This window comes from Enhydra lutris, unplaced genomic scaffold (assembly GCF_002288905.1).
Source record: "Enhydra lutris kenyoni isolate GAN:26980312 unplaced genomic scaffold, ASM228890v2 scaffoldscaffold38, whole genome shotgun sequence".
Lineage (NCBI taxonomy): Eukaryota > Metazoa > Chordata > Mammalia > Carnivora > Mustelidae > Enhydra > Enhydra lutris.
Genome location: NW_019154122.1, coordinates 8,170,849 through 8,190,746, shown reverse-complemented (window position 1 = coordinate 8,190,746; position 19,898 = coordinate 8,170,849). Strand labels below are relative to the sequence as shown.

The window sequence follows — 19,898 nt, the reverse complement described above, 5'->3', positions numbered from 1 at the left end:
TAATCATTTTAAGTATATACTTCAATGGCATTACGTGCATTCACACTGTATAAACATCACTACTCTCCATCTCCAAAACTTCCTCATCATCCCAAACAGAAACTCCATACTCATTAAGCCAAACGCCCCATTTCTCCCCTCCCCTCAGCCCTCAGTAACCCCTACTCCCATCTCTATGAACTAGACTGCTCACATAAGGTAGAATGACACAGTATTTGTCCTTCTGTGTTTGGCTAATTTCAGTTAGTATAATGCTTTTAATCTTCATCCATGTTGGAGTATGTGTCAGAATTTCGTTCCTTTCTAAGGCTGAATAATGTATTCCATTGTACAGACTATTGTTTTAATAGTGTATTTTAATACTCATCTCTCAACGGACCTTTGCGTTGTTTTCACCTTTCGGCTACCATGAATATGCTAAGAATGCTGAGGCACAAATATCTGTCTGAATTCCTGCTTCAGTGCTCACGGATACATACCTAGAAGTGGAATTGCTAGATCATATGTTAATTTAGTATTTAATTTTTTGAGGAACTGGTTTCCACAGCTAACATAACACTTCAAAGTCACCACAATCTGGGTCAAATCTCACTTCCTGCGTGTCTCTCCCACTCCAGCCTAGGCCTCTATCACTCCAACAAACTAAATTTCTGGAAAGCCGATGTTCCCCCTACCTGTGTCCTTTGTTCTTGATGCTCTCTGCACAATTTCATATGTGCAAACCTGCCTATCCATCAAGGCTGCCTCAAGCGCCACCTACTCTAGAAACCATCCCTGCTTTCTCCAACTAAAAGGAATCTCTCTTTCTGAATTCCCTTTAAATTTCCTTCTCACTTTCCACCATATATAATAATCTGGTACACACATTTCTCATTAAGTATGGGTTACATGTCTAATTATGCATGTACTGCCTTCAGTAACTAGCAGGAAGTAGACAATGAATAAATGAACAGAATGGATCAATGACAAAAGAATAAAGATAAAATAGAACTCAAAATTCTCAATCAAGTTGAGGACTGTGAAGGAAAACTAAACCATACCTGTCAAAATCTTTTAAAAACTGTTATCTGGGGGCGCCTGGGTGGCTCAGTGGGTTGAAGCCTCTGCCTTCGGCTCAGGTCATGATCCCAGGGTCCTGGGATCAAGCCCCACATCGGGCTCTCTGCTCAGCAGGGAGCCTGTTTCCTCCTCTCTCTCTCTCTGCCTGCCTCTCTGCCTACTTGTGATCTCTGTCTGTCAAATAAATAAATAAAATCTTTAAAAAACAAACAAACAAAAAAAACCTGTTATCTGTCAATATTTTAATGCACATGCCAGAAGACCCAGATGTTCTACTAGAAATATGTCTGAAGTAAATTTTGGCACAATTGCAAAATGGAAGGTCAACGCAGTACTTTATTGAAAGAAAAAAAAAGCAAATAAAGAAAACAAACTAAATGTCCATTCACAGGGGAGTAGATAAATTATGATATAATTGTAATCCTAAGCAGCTGTTAAAAAGGAGGTGGAACTACATGTACTAACTTTATATTCTACAACATATTGTGAAATTCCAAAAGCCATTTCTGCCTAAAAGTGTGAGGATGAATTTTTTGTAGCCACAGAAAAAAAATTCATTTCAAACTGTTAAAAGTAGTTATCTATGGCAGTTTGTAAAAAGGATTCGCTTATGTGAACTGGTTACAGCAAGCATCTGTTCTTTAATTTTTAAAAATGTCTTCCAAATTTTCAGTAAAACCAACTCAGTTCCAATTTTAAAATGTAAAAATGCATATTTAAAAGTAGGATATTTTATAGTCTAGTAAAAAAAAAAAAAAAAAAGACACCCAGGAGATTTTATAATATTCCTGCCAAAAACAAATACAATAAAATTAGCAATTTTGTAATGTTCAGAATCAAAGTGCTGAGTGGTTTACATATTACAACTGTATACCTTTAAGTAGGGGGGAAAGCAAACTCTGCATTAATGGGTGTTCTCTAGAGACAACTAAACATCAAGGTTTAATGTTATAGCTAAAATTATTCTAAAATTGTTCAAAACTTGCCAGACTTTTTTGGGCTTTGCTACTTTAAAATTGAGCAAAAGAGGACAACAAAAGAATACATAAAGTATGGTTCCATTTACATAAAGCTGAGAAAAAGGTAAAACTAAACTACTGCTTAGAGATATACTTGCAGGTGATAACAGTATCAAGAAAAGCAAGTAAATTATCACAAAAGAGGAACAGTGGTTATTTCCAAGACAGAAATGGATGTCATCAAAGAGGGGTACATTGGAAGTATTTCTGAGGCACTAGCAATATTCTATTTCTTGACTTGGTTCGTGGTTACACTGGTGTTTGCTTATAGTTATTCTCTGAACACATACATTTATGCATTCTTCTGAATGTCTCACAATAGTTAAAAAGTCAGCTGAACCTAATCTTTAACGCTATTTAATAATAACATGTAAAGTTTCTACAGTTCAACTCTCACTTATCTAAACATCCGCTCATGTTTCATCTAAAATAGTTTCAGGAGTGCCTGACTGGCTCAGCTAGTGGAGCTTGCCACTCTTGATCTTGGAGTTGTGAGTTCAAGTTCCACGCTGGGTGTGGAGATTACTTAAAAAATAAAATCTTAGGGACACCTGGGTGGCTCAGTCGGCTAAGCATCTGCCTTAGCTCAGGTCATGATCCCAGGGTCCTGGAATCACGTCCCACCTTGGGTTCCTTGCTCAGCTGGGGCCCGCTTCTCTCTCTGCCTGCCACTTCCCCTGCTCGGGCAGGTACGCACTGGCATGCGCTCTCTCTCTCTAATAAATAAATAAAATCTTTAAAAAAAAAAAAAAAAAGGGAATATGGATTTGGAATCAGAAATTACTTTCCTTTCTAAATAAATAAATAGATAAATAGATAAATAAATAAAGTCTTAGGGGTGCCTGGGTGGCACCTAAGCACCAACTATTCATTTCAGCTCAGGTCATGTAGAGCCCTACGTTGGGCTTCAAGTTCCATGGTGTGTGTGCTTAAGGATTCTCTCTCTCCCTCTGCCTCTCCCCCCACTTTTGTGTACTCCCTATCAAATAATCTTTTTTAAAAAAAATCTTTAAAAATAAATAAAACAGCTTCAGCTAATAGTGCACAGTAAAACCAACCTGCCAAAGGTAAAAAGAACAACCCAGTCATCAGGAACTCAGGCAAAAAGGAGGAAATCTCTCACTGGCAATCTGTTAAGGTTCCAATTCTTCTCAAGGTTTTTTTGTTTCGTTTGGTTTGTTTGTTTGTTTGTTTGTTTGTTTTTGCTTCTCAAGTTTTAATGTGGACCTCATTAAACCCCAGGTTTGGATTCAGTAGGCCTGGAGTGGAACCTGACAGCCTGCGTTCTAACCCAGGTGACACGGATGCTGCCAGTCCCCGGGCTCAGAGTATAAAGTTCTTAAATAGCCACTAAAATGTGGCTGGTGTCAAAATGACAAAAGAAAAAAAAAATGACAAAAGAAAAGAAAAGGAAATCCGAGAGGGAGGGAAACCGTAAGAGACTGAACCACAGGAAACAAACTGAGGCTTGGCGCAGCGGCGGTGGGTGAGGGCAGGGGTGATGGGCTTAGGGAGAGCGCTTGATATAATGAGCACTGGGGGTTATATGCAATTAATGAATCACTAAACTGCATCTCTGAAATTAATAATGCACTCTGTGTTAACTAACTGAATTTAAATTAAAAAAAAAGGAATCAACAGGTATGGAGAGTCTGTGCCAGCTGCCTTATTTCATTTAATCCTTACCTCAATGCTATGGGGGGCATATTATCACTCATGTTTCACAGATAAGGGTAACAGGGCTCAGATAAATTAATTTGCCCATGATTACACAGCTGTGTAAAAAGAAGAGGAACCAGAATTTGAACTGAATTCTATGATTCCATTTTTTAAGAAAGAGACTGTATAAATCAGGGCTTGAAATTAATTTAAAATAATTATCAGAAAAATAACTATAACATGTTCCAGTTCATATTCTCTTACATACTTTCACCTTCCCCCATTAGTTCATTCTTCAAAATGGCCTTCCTTTTATTGTTACTCCCTCTGCTGTGATGCTGGATATTTGTTATTCACATTTACACCTCTACAGCTAATACTTACCTAACATCTAACTTCCCCGATTCCAGTCTCTGGCCCACCAATTTATTCTGAAGTCTCCAGGAAGGAATTCACTAAAGGTGAGCAAATGAGAAGGGTGGGGAAGTAGAATTCAAAGTACTCTACGATCTCAAGATACTCCTACCAAATCTCTGTTTGCATAGAGCCAGCTTCCTCACTGACACACAAACACAGTCTAGAAAGAACAGAATACAGTTTGATAATATGCTGTAAGGGAATAGAGATTTTTATTTCTACCTGTATTTTTTTGGTGGTTGTGAGAACATAGGAATTCATGAAAGGTGAATAATCTGTTTATTCCCTAACCTCCAAAAACCTAAAGGACAGTGGCATCTACACACAAAGCAAATCTTTTTTTTTTTTTAAGATTTTATTTATTTATTTGACAGAGAGACAGCGAGAGAGGGAATACAAGCAGGGGGACGAGGGAGAAGCAGGCTTCCCACCAAGCAGGGAGCCCCATGTGGGGCTCAATCTCATGACCCCAGGATCATGACCTAAGCTGAAGGCAGATGCTTAACAACTGAGCCACCCAGGCACCCCTCACATAAAGTAAATCTTTATTTCACAAGGTCACTTGGCCATTAAAAAAAAAAATCCCCTAGTAAGTAATTTCCCAGAGACTATCAGAAAATAGGGAAGGGTCCAGGAATTTTTTTTTTTTAAACAAACACTGCAGCAGATCCAAGTTCAGAAAACCATCAGTAGTACTTTTAAAACTTAATCTGATGTTCTCATTTATCGTTTTCCTATGTGTTGCGTATTTCACTGAGCAACAGGTTTAAAATATGGGTAATAAAATTTCCATAAAAATATAAAATATTATAGCAGGAAAGCTTAGAGATTACTGGGCAACTGAACCCTTATTTTACCAATGAAGAGAAACTGAGGTCAGGAAACATGCAACCTCCTAAGATCGTGTAGGTAACCTGGTAGCTAAACAGAACCTGTGTCTTTTGTTTTTCTGCTCAGTGCTCCTTCTAACACACCATACCAAAATCTACTTTCAAAAGAGTGGCAGTAAAGCATTACTTATTGCTGTTTATCGAAGATTGACTAGATGAACAAACCCAGCACATCCACACAACAAAGCTGTGACAAAGATGAAGGATTACTGCTGTTCCAATATGGCGTGATCTCCAAGATACAATAAAAGAGAATAGTGCTGAACAGTGTTACAGAGACCAAACCGGAGTCTCTCACATCAAGGAGCCTGCGTCAAGCAATGACACAGGCAGTTAAGGTACGGCAGCTAGGAGATATCACCGGGACCAACATCAGCTGACACACCAGAACCGAAAATGAGCAGAATCAGAGGAGATCTGCAGAGACCCAAAACTGATTAAATCCCTTTAAAGAGGGAAGGATTTTGGCAGGAAACTGTCAGACTCTTCAGACCTGGCCCCTTTATATCTGACCAGTCAACTGCCACCAATGGTCCGCCCAATGGATCTCTGAACAGAACTGAGACCCTTCCCTGCTTGAACGGAAGGAGCAGTAAATGCCGAGAGCTGACCCAGACCAGACCAAGGCCTTAGCTCAATGGCACGCTCACAGACTGCGTGTTGGGTTCATTAAATTCCTGCACCTTTCCTTTATCTTGTTTGTTGTATGGCTTGTCTTCTATCCTGCTCTGTGCACTGTGTAAGAAGCCAAGTTTAATCACATGGTGAACTGTCATTGAGTTTGGAATCCTAAACCTGCTTTATAATTGCGATTTAACTTTATGACTGAATAAAACTGACTGTGGAAAGACAAACTCGTGTGCGCACCTTCATAGCGTGCTCGTGACAAGTGTACACACTATGGCAACCTTTTGTGTAAGAAGAGAGAAAAATGAATATATGCAGATATTCGCTTATTCTTGCAAAAAGAAACACTGAAAGGATAAACCAAAAATTAATAAAAATTAGAGGAGAGTCCAAGTACCAGTCAGGGGCACCTCTTGGCAACCCCTCCTCATGGTCCCAGCTCTGAAAGTGGCAGCCAGTGTTTGAGGTGGTGACCCTTCCTCCATATATATATATTTTTTAAGATTTTGTTTATCTACTTGAGAGAGAGCAAGGTGAGAGATCATGAGCGGGGTGAAGGGCAGAGGCAGAAGCTCCCTGCTGAGCAGGGAGTCCAATGTGGGGCTCAATCCCGGGACTCCAGGATCATTGTATGAACTGAAGGCAGATGCCTATGCAGCTGAGCCACCCAGGCGCCCCCTCCTCCATATTCTTTAAAAGTTCTGGTAGTCCCATCTACCCTTTCGGTTCCCCCCAACTCTTAAGACTATAGTTTCACCTGTAATTATGAATCTCCAAATTACACCCTACTCCTTTTTTTACTGTCTTGCAACACATACACTACCAATTTTCTACATTAAGTCCCCATTTGAATATCTAGTACATTTTTCACTCTACTGAATGGATCCTGACAGAATGTTAAGGGTAAAAAGAATCACAAAGGAATCTTAAATTTGCCTCAGTAATTTTGTCAGTAGTAACATGGATACAGTAGTTTAAAAATCTCTTATGTCTACTGTAAAATAAAGTAAATAAATGTGAACAATACTTAAAAACCAAGACTTCCAGTTGAAGAGAGACAAATACAAAATCGCTTAAAGAGGGAAAAAAAAAAAAAGGGGGCGCCTGGGTGGCTCAGTGGGTTAAGCCGCTGCCTTCGGCTTGGGTCATGATCTCAGGGTCCTGGGATCGAGCCCCACATCGGGCTCTCTGCTCCGCGGGGAGCCTGCTTCCCCCTCTCTCTCGCCTGCTGCTCTGCCTACTTGTGATCTCTCTTTCTCTCTGTCAAATAAATAAATAAAATATTTAAAAGAAAAAAAAAGAGGGAAAAAAAATCCCTGCAATATGTTCAAAATAAACTGGAAACAGCAATATGAAGTTTTTATTTCTAAAAAAACTATTTTCCAATTCTGCTCATTTAAAGGACCTAGAAATAATGAAGACCCATTAGGAATGTGCATTCCTGGCACTCAGATCTTGGGTTTCTAATGGCGTTCCCTATAAAAGAAACTAGGTCGGGGCAACGGGGTGGCTTGGTGGGTTAAAGCCTCTGCCTTCGGCTCAGGTCATGGTCTCGGGTTCCTGAGATTGAGCCCCGCATCCAGCTCTCTGCTCAGCAGGGAGCCTGTATGCCCCTCTCGGGCCCGCCTCTCTGCCTACTTGTGATTTCTCTCTCTGTGTCAGGTAAATAAATAAAATCTTCAAAAAAAAATTAAAAAAAAAAAAAGAAAGAAAGAAACTAGGTCTTCCTAGAAAAAAATGACTGATTTCAGTTAAGGACAGGGAAAGTAAAATGTGAATCTGGGATACCTTGTTGTGATAGAAAACAACCCAAAGACCAATTGGGGGCACGTCAAAAGGACACAATACCAGCTTAAAGAGACTTACATTAGCCGAAGGTTAAGTGTCAAAAAGACTAACGCTGCAACTACGTGTAAAACAATAAATAAAAACCACGTCACCTACAGTGATACAGAGAACAGCAAAGAAACTTATTTGCCACCACTAAGATGACCAATTCTTTACTAAGAAAATTTACAATGAAAAGCAAAGAACTAAACATATTACCTTATTAGGAGAAATTTCTAGTAGCTCATTCTCAAGTTGATGGTATCTTGCCAGCTACTAAGTGTGGAAGGAAGAGTAATAATCATAATCCTTCTGCAACCTCCAGTGAAATAACTGATTCTGACAGGGACCCTCAATGAGTGCCAAAACCAAGAAGTGAAGGACAGCTGAAAAACAGCATAATTGCATTATATTAAATTGCTACCCCACAGATTTTCTGATCGCTACAAAGGGAAAGCTTTACAACAGAAAGATCAAGACTTTCATATGAACCAAGTGATCAAATTTAGCACCATTATAATGACACCAAGTATGATACAATATGAGTACACAGTATCACAAAGGACTGCAAATATGAATATAATCAAGCCTTTAGAGTTGTCTCAAAAGAGGATAAAAGGGTTAAATGACACAAGGAAACATTGAGACAAATCGTGAATGTGAAAAAGTCTACCAGAGAACCAGACTGGTACCCTCAAAAAGTCAATGTCATTTAGGGAAAAGAAAAAAAGGGGGGTTGGGGAGAGAGGGCTGTTTTAGATTAAGAAGCAGAAGCTAATTAAAATCAAATGCAATTTAGGAATCCTGACTGGATCCTGGTTTCTACTTCAGTCCTTTGCACTTGTTCTCTCTGTCCCCAGAACTTCACGCCTTATGTCTCAGCCTGAACATGACCTTCTCACAGAGGCCTCCTCTAAACCGTCCAATCTCAGCCTTTCCCTTCCGCTCCATGCCCTTATCACATCATCCTGTTTTATTTTCTTCCTAGTACTTACTACTACCAGAAATTTTATTCATTCATTAATTGCTTTCTCCAATCTCAAAATATAAGATCCAGGAAACTAGACACCTTGCCTATTTTGTCCACTGTATCCCTAATACCATGAGCCATGCCTAGAACATAACAGCATTCAATAAATATTTGAGGTTTGGGATTTGTTTTTTCTTAAGATTTTATTTATTTATTTGACAGAGAAAGAGAGAGAGAGAGAGAGAGAGAGAGAGAGCACGCGCACGCAAGCACAACAGGGAACACAAGGGGCACCTGGGTGGCTCAGTGGGTTGGGCCTCTGCCTTTGGCTCAGGTCATGATCTCAGGATCCTGGGATCGAGCCCCGCATTGGGCTCTCTGCTCGGCGGGGAGCCTGCTTCCCCCTCCCTCTCTGTCTGCCTCTCTGCCTGCTTGTGATCTCTGTCTGTCAAATAAATAGACAAAATCTTTAAAAAAAAAAAAAGTTTTAAGAGAGAGAACACAAGCAGGAGGAGTGGGAAAGTGAGAAGCAGGCTTCCCACTGAGTAGGGAGCCTGATGCGGGGCTCAATCCCAGAACCCTGGGATCACGACCTGAGCCAAAAACGACTGGGCCACCCAGGCGTCCTATTTTTTTTTTTTTTTTTAATTTTATTCATTTATTTGAGAGTGGGAGAGAGAGAGAGAGGGAGAGAAAGCACAAGCAGGGGAAGCAGCAGAGAGAGAGAAGCAGGCTCCCCATTGAGCAGGGAGCCCAATATGGGGCTAGATCCCAGAATCCTGGGTGCCCCTTGGGGGGCTTTTTAAAAAAGATTTTATTTGACACAGAGAGCACAAGCAGGGGGAGCAGCAGGCAGAGGAAGAGGGAGAAGCAGTCTCCCCTCTGAGCAGGGAGCCCAATGTGGGCTCAATCCCAGAACCCTGGGATCATGACCCAAGCTGAAGGCAGATGCTTAACTGACTGAGCCACCCAGGAGCCACTCAATATTTGTTAAATAAACTGACCAACGAACAAAAACGTAACAAAGATTCAACAGACACTTGAGATCATACAATGCCTCAGAAAGCTCATGAGGAACATCAATCTGTAAGAACTGAAAGTGTATACTAAATGAATATCTGAGTGCCTAACACATAAGCACTAAATGTGTCTACAAGGCACTAAAAGTATTACATATAAATTACACCACATGATATATCCCTTTTAAGCTACTTGGCAGAAAGTAATTAGCACAATAATTTTCTTTTTGAATACTGACTTTAACCTAATTGTGCAAGGACAAGTGGCTCAGTGGTAGGGCATACAGGAAATAATATACAGAACTTCAGAGACTAATGAAATGAAAGAGGAAAAAAAAAAAAAAGGCCCAGGCCACCTGGGTGGCTCGGTCAGTTCAGCGTCTGCCTTTGGCTCAGGACATGATCCCAGGGTTTTGGCTTCGGGATTGCTGCTCAGCAGGGAGTTTGCTTCTCCCTCTGCCTCCCCAGCCCCCATGCTCTCCCCTCAAGTATGCATGTGTTCTCCCTCGAGTGTGCGTGAACTCTCTCTAATAAAAATAAATAAAATCTTGGGATGCCTGGGTAGCTCAGTCGGTTAAGCGTCTGCCTTCGGCTCAGGTCATGAACCGAGGGTCCTGGGATCGAGTCCCACATCGGGCTCCTTGCTCAGTAGGGAGCCTGCTTCTGCCTCTGCCTGCTGTTCTCCCCGCTTGTGCTTGCTCTCTTGCTCTCTCTGACAAATAAATAAATAAAATCTTTAATTAATAAATAAATAAAATCTTCAAAGGAAAAAAGACCCCCTACCTAGGAAGATGAATGTTCAGTTGTACACATGAGCATAATATGCAAGAGAGGCAAGCCAAATTACAATGAAGGTCATACAGAGAGTTCAAAAGATAAGCAGGGAACACAGGCACTTAGAGAAGTTACCATGGGTTTTTTTTTTTTTAAGATTTTATTTATTTATTCGTCAGAGAGAGAGAGAGAGAGAGCGAGAGCGAGCACAGACAGACAGAGCGGCAGGCAGAGGCAGAGGGAGAAGCAGCCTCCCCACAGAACAAGGAGCCCGACATGGGACTCGATCCCAGGACGCTGGGATCATGACCTGAGCCAAAGGCAGCTGCTCAACCAACTGAGCCACCCAGGCGTCCCTACCATGGGTTCTTGATCAGAGTAGAAACATTCAAATAATATCCCTTAAGACTGATCTGTCAAAACACTGTCACCTCAATCTTAACCATTTCCAAAGATTACTGAGAAGAAAATCTCAAATAACAGCAGCTTCTGTTTATTGAGTGTTTACCATGTGTTAGGCATTTAGTTAAATATTTTACACATATGTCATGAGACAGGAATTGTAATTGCCATTTGAAGATGAGGGAGACTGAGATCATAAAACTAGCAAATGGCAGAGCCCTGGCAACAAGAGCAGCTAAGAACTCTAACACTACCCCAGTCTGCTTTCAGCTCATGAAAGCCTGGTCTAGAGTCACAGTCAAGTCAGGCAAATCTAAGGGATACTGAATAAGAGAATACAGAACTACATGGCCAGATACAAGAGATGAAAGATTTAAAGAAGAAAGGGGAAAAAAAAAAAAGATTCCCAGTTTTATGGTCTATCAGACCAGAATAAAATTATTCTACCTACAGATATGGGAATATTGAGAAGGGAACTTGTTTAGTAAGGTTTTTGCCTTAATAGAAGAGAGAGATGAGATAATGGACTCAGTTGTGAACACCTGCACGGCTGAGTTAGAGGATATGCTCTATGAAACCCCTGGAGAACCAAGAAGCATAAAAGAAAGATCACATCTAGATGATTTAAGACACATCAGGGCAGTGGTGTCAAACGGAGCCATGAACAAGGCCAGTTCTCCAATCAAGGATAGAAAGAGAAGCACAGGAGAAAAAATAAAACATGAGGGGCGCCTGGGTGGCTCAGTGGGTTAAGCCTCTGCCTTCGGCTCAGGTCATGATCCCAGGGATCGAGCCCTGCATCTGGCTCTCTGCTGGGAGGGGAGCCTGCTTCCTGCTCTCTCTCTGCCTGCTGCTCTGCCTACTTGTGATTTCTCTCTCTGTCAAATAAATAAATAAAATCTTTAAAAAAAATAAAAATAAATAAAAAAATAAAACATGCATTCCTGTGAAAGGACAGGTATGCCACTGGCTATACTATATACAATTTAGGAGATTAAGTTCCCTCTGTCCCAGTTTTATTTTCTTATTCCTTAAATTTATTCTTATTATTATCTTATTTCTTAAGTTTACTTATCTATTTATTTCTGTAACCTGTACACCCAACGTGAGGCTCAAACTCACATTTGAACCCACTGATTAAGAACTGCATGACTGAGCCACAAGATCAATCTGACTGAGCCAACCAGGTGCCCCTTGTCCCCAGTTTTAATGTTCCATAAAAACAATATAATAAAGTCTAACATGTGGATATTTATATGTGCTACACAATGTGCTAATAAGAAGTTCAAATACAGGGGTGCCTGGGTGGCTCAGTGGGTTGAGCCTCTGCCTTTGGCTCAGGTCATGATCTCAAGGTCCTGGGATCAAGCCCCACATAGGACTCTCTGCTCAGCAGGGAGCTTGCTCTCCACCCCCCCCCCTCTTGTGATATCTCTCTCTGTCAAATAAATAAATAAAAATCTTTTTTTTTTAAAGATTTTTATTTATTTATTTGACAGACAGAGATCACAAGTAGGCAGAGAGGCAGGCAGAGAGAGAGGAGGAAGCAGGCTCCCCGCTGAGCAGAGCGCCAGATGCGGGGCTCAATCCCAGGACCCTGGGATCATGACCTGGGCCGAAGGCACCCACTGAGCCACCCAGGTGCCCCCAAGTAAATAAAAATCTTAAAAAAAAAAAAAAAAAAAAAAGCTCACATACACTCCCATATTTAATTGTCCCCTAACACAGGCATCATTATCCTGATTTTATAGATGAAAAAACTGAGACTTAGAGAAGCTAAGATCCATACCTCAGGAGAGAACTAGGGTATGAACCTGAGTCTACCTGGGGCTAAAACCCAGAATCTTAATTACTATGTTAAAGTAAATGGTTACCAAGCCATCCCACAGAGCATATATAAACCATTAAGTTACCTTTTTCTAAATTGTGATAATATATACATAAAACTTGCCACCTCAACCATTTTTAAGTGTGCACTTTGGTTGTCTTATGTACATTGACACTGCTATAAAACCATCCCCCGTCCAACTCCAGAACTTGTAATCATCCCAAACTGAGACTCTGTAACATTAAACAATAATTCCCCAAGCCCTTCTCTCCCCAGCCCTTGGCAACTATCAGTCCACTTTCTGTCTCTATGAATTGGACTACTCTAGGTACTTCATACAGGTGGAATCATACAGTACTTGTTCTTTTTTGTCAGGCTTATTTCACCTATCATGACTTCAAGATCTGTTACCATTAAGTTACTTTTAAGTTAAATAAAATGTGAAATTTTAACCCATGCGTCATTATGCATCTCTACAGAGAATTACATTCCCAAATTCCATATGATGTATGAAACACTTTTTGGAGGAGAGAACTGCATTTAGTGAGAAAATAGAGGTGAGTAAGGTTAAATTTGACGGACCCACAGGGAAGTAAATCTTTACATTCAGTAATATGGAAGAGAGCAGCTGGCTTGATCTTGACTAGAGCAAAGGATCTACTGGGGAAGATGTCATTAAGTATCAAATCAAAAGTTAAGAAAAACAGTCTTGCACAACACAAGGCAAACACAATACTGTTTGATTCTAAAAGATGCTATTCCTTTTTGGCAAAAGACAGCAAGACTACTAATAAAAAAGTTTTAGGGCCACCTGGCTGGCTCAGTCAGTGGGGCCTGTGACTCTTCATCTCGGGGTTGTGGGTTTGAGCCCCATGTTGGGTGTAGAGATTGCTTAAAAATAAAAATCTTACCCCCAAACAACAACAACAACTTTAAAAAGAACTATTGAAATAGAAGGATAAATTCCATTTCCCCTTGACTTCCATTTGAAAAGCCAGGAGATGGGAGAGGCAACATTTCAGTAAAACTGTATTGATGGGGCGCCTGGGTGGCTCAGTGGGTTGGGCCGCTGCCTTCGGCTCGGGTCGTAATCCCGGGGTCCTGGGATCGAGTCCCGCGTCGGGCTCTCTGCTCAGCGGGGAGCCTGCTTCCCTTCCTCTCTCTCTGCCTGCCTCTCTGCCTGCTTGTGGTCTCTGTCTGTCAAATAAATAAATAAAAATCTTTAAAAAAAAAAAAAAACTGTATTGATGAATTCATAATTAACATCAATCTTTCCCTAAACAATGCACCAAGAGGTTCATTCCAGAAAAAAAATTCCTTGCTCTCTATTAGCGACATGAACCAAGCATTTAAAATGAGATTAATAGGGCTGCCTGCGTGGTGCAGTCCATTAAGCACCCAATTCTTGGTTTGGGCTCAGGTAGTCCCCTTACGGTCTTGAGACAGAGCCCCTGCCAGGCTCTGCATGAAGGAAGAGTCGGCTTGAGATTCTCTCTCTCCCTCTCCCTCTGCCCCTCCCACCCATGCACACCCTCTCAACTCTCTAAAATAAATAAATCTTAAAAAGTAAATAAATAAAATGAGAATAATAAAGGAAACACAAATTCGGAAAGTATGTTGTATTAGTGAATTCCTTAAAATAGTTGAAATAAAAGTATTCAAAATGGGGGCACCTGGCTGGCTCAGTCAGTAAAGTATGTGACTCTTGATCTTGGGGTCATGAGCGTAAGCCCCACACTGGGCATACAGCTTACCTTAAAGAAAAAGAAAAATAGTATCCTAAATATTAAATATTCTAAAGAAATATTAACAGCTGAAACTAAAACTTGTTTGTCTTTTTTTTCTTGTTTGCCTTTACAGTAATTAACTGAACTACCCCAAATATATATACTACTAGAAGATAAAATAAGTTACTGTTCAAAGTAGTAAAATTTTCTAAGTGACTACTACTCTATGTAATACATATACATTTATCAGACATATATAAAAATAAGTATCAAAGCACTACAAGAGCATTTCCACTTTAGAAACAAAACACTGAACAGTGACACCGGAAAAAATTAAATTCAAAACTTGGGGGATGGGGCACCTGGGTGGCTCAGTCATTAAGCACCTGCCTTCAGCTCAGGTCATGATCTCAGATCCTGGGATCACACCCCACATTGGGCTCCCTGCTCAGCGGGAAGCCTGCTTCTCCCTCTCCCTCTGCTGCTCCCCCTGCTTGTATTCCCTCTCTTGCTGTCTCTATCAAATAAATAAATAAAATCTTTATTTTTTAAAGATTTTATTTATTTATTTGACAGACAAAGGTCACAAGTAGGCAGAGAGGCAGGCAGAGAGAGAGAAGGGGAAGCAGGCTCCCCACCGAGCAGAGAGCCCAATGTGGGGCTCGATCCCAGGGCCCTGGGATCATGACCTGAGCTGAAAGCAGAGGCCACTGACCCACTGACCCACCCAGGCGCCCCAATAAATAAAATCTTAAAAAAAAAAAAAAAACTTGGGGGAAACTCTACAACTTAAAAAATTTAATACAGGGGCACCTGGGTGGCTCAGTTGTTGGGCGTCTGCCTTTGGCTCAGGTCATGATCTCAGGGTGCTGGGATCAAGTCCCGCATCGGGCTCCCAGCTCGATGGGAAACCTGCTTCTCCCTCTCCCTCACCAGCTCCCCTGCTTGTGTTCCCTCTATCATTGTGTCTCTCTCTGTCAAATGAATAAATAAAATCTTAAAAAAAAATACAGAAAGAATCAAAATTCAAAGCAAATTTGCTTGCCAATACACCCATGAGTAAGGAAGAGCAAAATCAAGCTAAAGGAATATCACTAAGTTGTAATTTTACAAGATATTTAGAAGGTCACAAAAAACAATTTAATTCTTTTCTTGTTTTGCTTTGTTTTCTTCCAACACCTTATATGTTTAAAGTAAGCTAAACGGGGAGCACTTGGGTGGCTCAGCCGGTTAACCAACTGGTTAAGGGATGGAGTCCTGCATCAGGCTCTGCGCTTGGCGAAGAGTCTGACCGAGGATTCTCTCTCTCCCTCTGCCTCTGCCCCTCCCCTCACATGCGCACACACTCTCTCATTCACTCTCTCTCAAATAAATAAATCTTAAAGTAAGCTATATGGCCAACGTGGGGCTTGAACCAACAGCCCAGAGATCAAGAGTAGCATGGTCTATAAACTGAGCCAGGCAGCAGCCCCAGGTCACAAAAAACAATTTAGAAAATAAGTTGGGGGCACCTAGGTGGCTCAGTCAGTTAGGCATCCAACTCCTGGTTTTGGCTCAGGTCATGATCTTGGAGTCCTGAGATCGAGCTCAGCATGGAGACTGCTTGAGATCCTCTCTCCCTCTGCCCCACCCCCCATTCATGATCCCTCTCTCTCCAATAAATCTAGAAAGAAAGGAAGGAAGTGAAGGAAGGAAGGAAGAAAGCAAAGCTGAATTATGAGCACAATACTAGGCAATTTTTTTTTTATGTTTATCTACTTAAGTAATCTATACCCCCAACATGGAGCTCCAACTCACAACCCTGAGTTCAAGAGTTGCAAGCTCTTCCAACTGAGACACCCGGGTCCCCAAGACTGGGCAACTTTAAAGTTACTTCTCTATATGTCATATCCTTCTATACATAACAAATTCACAATATAGAAAAATAAACAAACACATTACCTTCATCTTTCTATCAACCACTACCTTAAAGCCCTCATTTTTAGTGTTGAGTACTTACATGGTTAATATGTAAACATGAGTGTTATCAAATTGTAAATGTTCTACTGATACTGTACCACGTAAAGATTCTACACATCCCAAAACTCATGACGTTTGCAATACAGACGACAACATGCTAAATTAATTATAAAACTACCACAGCACTAGGATGAGGAACTTGTATTGCAATACAGAAGTTCAATATCAGAGAGGCTAAGCAACTTTTACCTACATGAATGAATTCTATAAAACAGTTCAGTATAGTCCTGGTTTAAGTTGTCAGCTTCGCGCAAAAAGGAAAAAGGACCTTCTCGCTTAATTTATTACTGAGAGAAAGGAGACAGTACTATAACTACTTATAGTACACATTCTAAGGGATTGACAACTAAACATTAACTAAACGTGATCAAATTAAAATCATACATTGCTTCTTATGCCGGTTTACACAACAAAAAACAAAAACATCATCACTCTAAAGTTGTCACCATTTAGTAATCTGAGATATTTTCATTGCAGCTGCAAAGTTTGTGTTTGTTGCCTGGCATATGACTCACTCTCAGGTTCTCCCAAGACTTTGTTAGATTTTTGAGAATGCAGAAATCATAACTGGGGCATACTGTGTGGGAAGTGTCATGACTGTGAATGAATAAAAGGGGGAAAGAAGTCAAGATAAAAAAATATTTTTTAAGTTTTTATAAAAAGCAAGTCACTCACAAAAGGCAGATTTTTCTGCAGAATAGGAAAGGCTATGGAGCCATCCTGGCCCTGAGAAGCCTTCCTTGACTCCCTCGGTTGGATTCTGTGCATTTCTTACTTTTTAAACTATAACATACTTAACTAGTTTCCTTGTCTGGCTCCCCAACCAGACTATAGACAACTTGAGACCAAAATGAGACCAAATGCCCAGCGTATATAGAGGGCCCTCAGTAAGGGGTTTTCATAAAACTGATCATTGAATAATCAATCTTACATTTACCTGTTATTTTACAAAGGACTCTCACAAAACATTATCTCTTCTGACCCACGTAACAATCTCCAAGTGGAAAAGGCATTAGTTAACCAAACGGCTTCTGGTTTTATAAAGAGTTGTTAATTCAGTGACTAAAACAACCCTGAAATCACAAAAGATAATCACGTATTTGTTCATCTTCGAGATAACTTCTCCTTGGGACCTCAATATCCTTGTAAAACCCAGAGATTTTACTAGCATTTCTGTGCCTGCTCTTCATAATAGGTAGGAATCATGAACAACAGCTCTGAATCTTACAGTAGAGTTTAACTATATAAAGCAGTGTTATATGAAGGCTCTTTTAGCAATCAGACAGTAAGGAGCATCCTAAGCTATTTTTCCTGATCCTGTTCTTTTTGAGACTCTGAGAAGGTAAGAAATTTACAAAGGGCAAAATGCTGGAGAGCGAATGATGTCATGGATGTCATGAAGTTGCATCAATACCTGATGATGATTTAGCACAACAATACAACACATTATGCCAAGAAGCATAATGTCAAACCATCAGGATGCTTTACTGCATTATTGCATGATTCTTAGCAAACTGAAATTTAAGGTGTCTCTTCAATTTTCTGCGAAGTTATTTGTTCAGATTTATGTCCTTATGAAAGGCAATAAGAAAATCTACAAATCTCTATGGGAAAGCTTTAAAAAAAGGTCAAAGATTAGCTAATATTAAATCAAGCAGTTGTCATTTTAACAATTAAAAGCTTTTTGAGGTAGACAAAACATCCGTGGGTCAATGTAGATTGAGTAATAGATTTATACTGGGTTTGTGAAAAGCAAACAGTTACAGGGTATAAAATGACAACACACAATAGAAAGGACACCCAATCAGATTTTACACATGAATATGCTCAAAGTTAGGAATTTGACACAGAGAGTCACTATTCACTGTAAAAGCTGCAGACTGAATTTTAATTCGATTCTAAATGATGGTATTTCTCCTCTAATTTCCTTCTCCCTTTAAACCCATGATGTCATCATTTTAAACACAAGGAAAACAAATTTAAGTTACAAAGATATTCAGTGTGTCCAAGCCAAAGCCATTGCCTAAACATTTTCCCCATAGCACAATTCCAGCTGATCCCATCATTCTTCAAGGAAGAGATCACAAGGCTTCAAGCCAGCTTCCCAACGTGAGAAACTACATCAAAACCTCCCAATTAGCAGCTGAACAACAAAAACTTACTCCCAAAAAGGAATAACAATGTCCTTGCCAGTAGGTGAGCACTGGTAAGGTGTCTGAATCTTCACCCACAGCAATCAGAATCCCACGACAGAAAAGCCCAAAGACTTCGGCAATTAAGGAAAGCTTTTAGTTTCCGAATAAAATTCAGGAGATTTAACAGACAAAAGCAATTAGCTATTCCGTAGCTCAAAAACACAAAGGTTTTCAAACAAACGAAGGCTTCATTAGCACCTAAGTTACTCTGCAGAGACCATCAAGATCTCAGAATCGGGTTTTCCTCCGTTTACAAATTTCGTTCCCACCCTCCACCGTTCCCTTTGCACAAACAATTCTCACAGTCACAACGTGGACTGCTGTCTCAATCAAGGAGACCCGCAGTCACCACTTCGCCGGAGGAACACTCGAAAAGCTAAGCGGCAAGACAGGCTGCTTGTGTTTTATTTTTAAAACCAATTCCAAAATCTCCCCCTCTGCAGCTACAGCTTCACCACAGATGCCGGCCCCTCGCCGCAGCCCCAATTTTGGAAGGCGCTGGACTCCGGCTCCTCAGCGCAAGGCGTTAAAGATCCGGGGACCGGGTGAGAGATTAGCTGACACCCTGACAGCCATCCCCGCCCTGGTCATAACACCCTTTCGTAGACGCAGTGAGGGGATGTGAACCGCCCTGCTTGAGAAGAGGGGCCGGGTTCACTCCCATTCCAAAGGCTAGGTGGAAAGGGGCACTCCTCCTCCTCCCTGCCTAACCCAGCGAGGCCGAGGATGACGACAGCAAGGCCCCCAGGCCAGCCGGCACCGACCCCCGCGCAAGACGCGCGGCCTGCGCCGGGCCGGGGACGCCCCCTGCCCCCTGCGGGCCTGGGGCATAAAGGGCAGAAGGCGCCGGCTCCCCGCCGCGGCCCCAGGAGAGGGAGAAGCCTCACCTGGCCCAGCCCGCGCCACGCTCTCGGGTTCGCTCCGCTGGCGACGGCGATGAGGGAGCCGGGGACAGAGCCAGAGCAGAGGCGCTCCGCCTCAAACGGCGCTTGCCGCACTGGGGCTCCTCACAGCTGGCGGGACCCCGAGCCGCCCGGAGCCGCCATCTTCCTCCACTCAAACGCCGCCGCCGCTGCTGCTGCTCTGGCCCGGAGAAGACAGCGCCGAGTGCGCATGCGCCGGGGACTGGCACGGAGGACGCGCTCGCACATACGTCAACGCGGCGTGCCGAGCGAGGCGGCCTAGGGATGGCGCCATGTTGGGAAGGGACGTGGTCCCAGGCAGAGGTTCTCCAGAGGCTGGAACGCCGCCCCGCCGGGGCAGTGAAGCTGGGTGGAGTGGGGGAACGTCGAGCTTCTGCGCCCGCCTTCCTTGAATCCCTAGAACCGACCCCAGAGCTGCACCCACCCTCCTTTGCACTTAGGCCTAGGGGCAACTGGGCAGTTTCCCCAATGGCTTGAGACTGTATAGACCTAGGGCCAGGAATTTAACTCATTTGGATCCCCGGCGGCTGATGGGCACGAGGG

General features: G+C 41.8%; 1 protein-coding gene across 1 annotated transcript in view; it reads right to left on the bottom strand.

The window, feature by feature from the left end:
• LOC111154709 (F-box protein 42) overlaps positions 1-19,515 on the bottom strand; it is a 103,683-nt gene extending 84,168 nt beyond the window's left edge. The window contains exon 1 of the mRNA XM_022514562.1: positions 19,320-19,515. The gene's annotated coding sequence lies outside the window, so the exon portion shown is untranslated. The remainder of the gene's footprint in view (positions 1-19,319) is intronic.
• Positions 19,516-19,898: the final 383 nt, after the last annotated feature.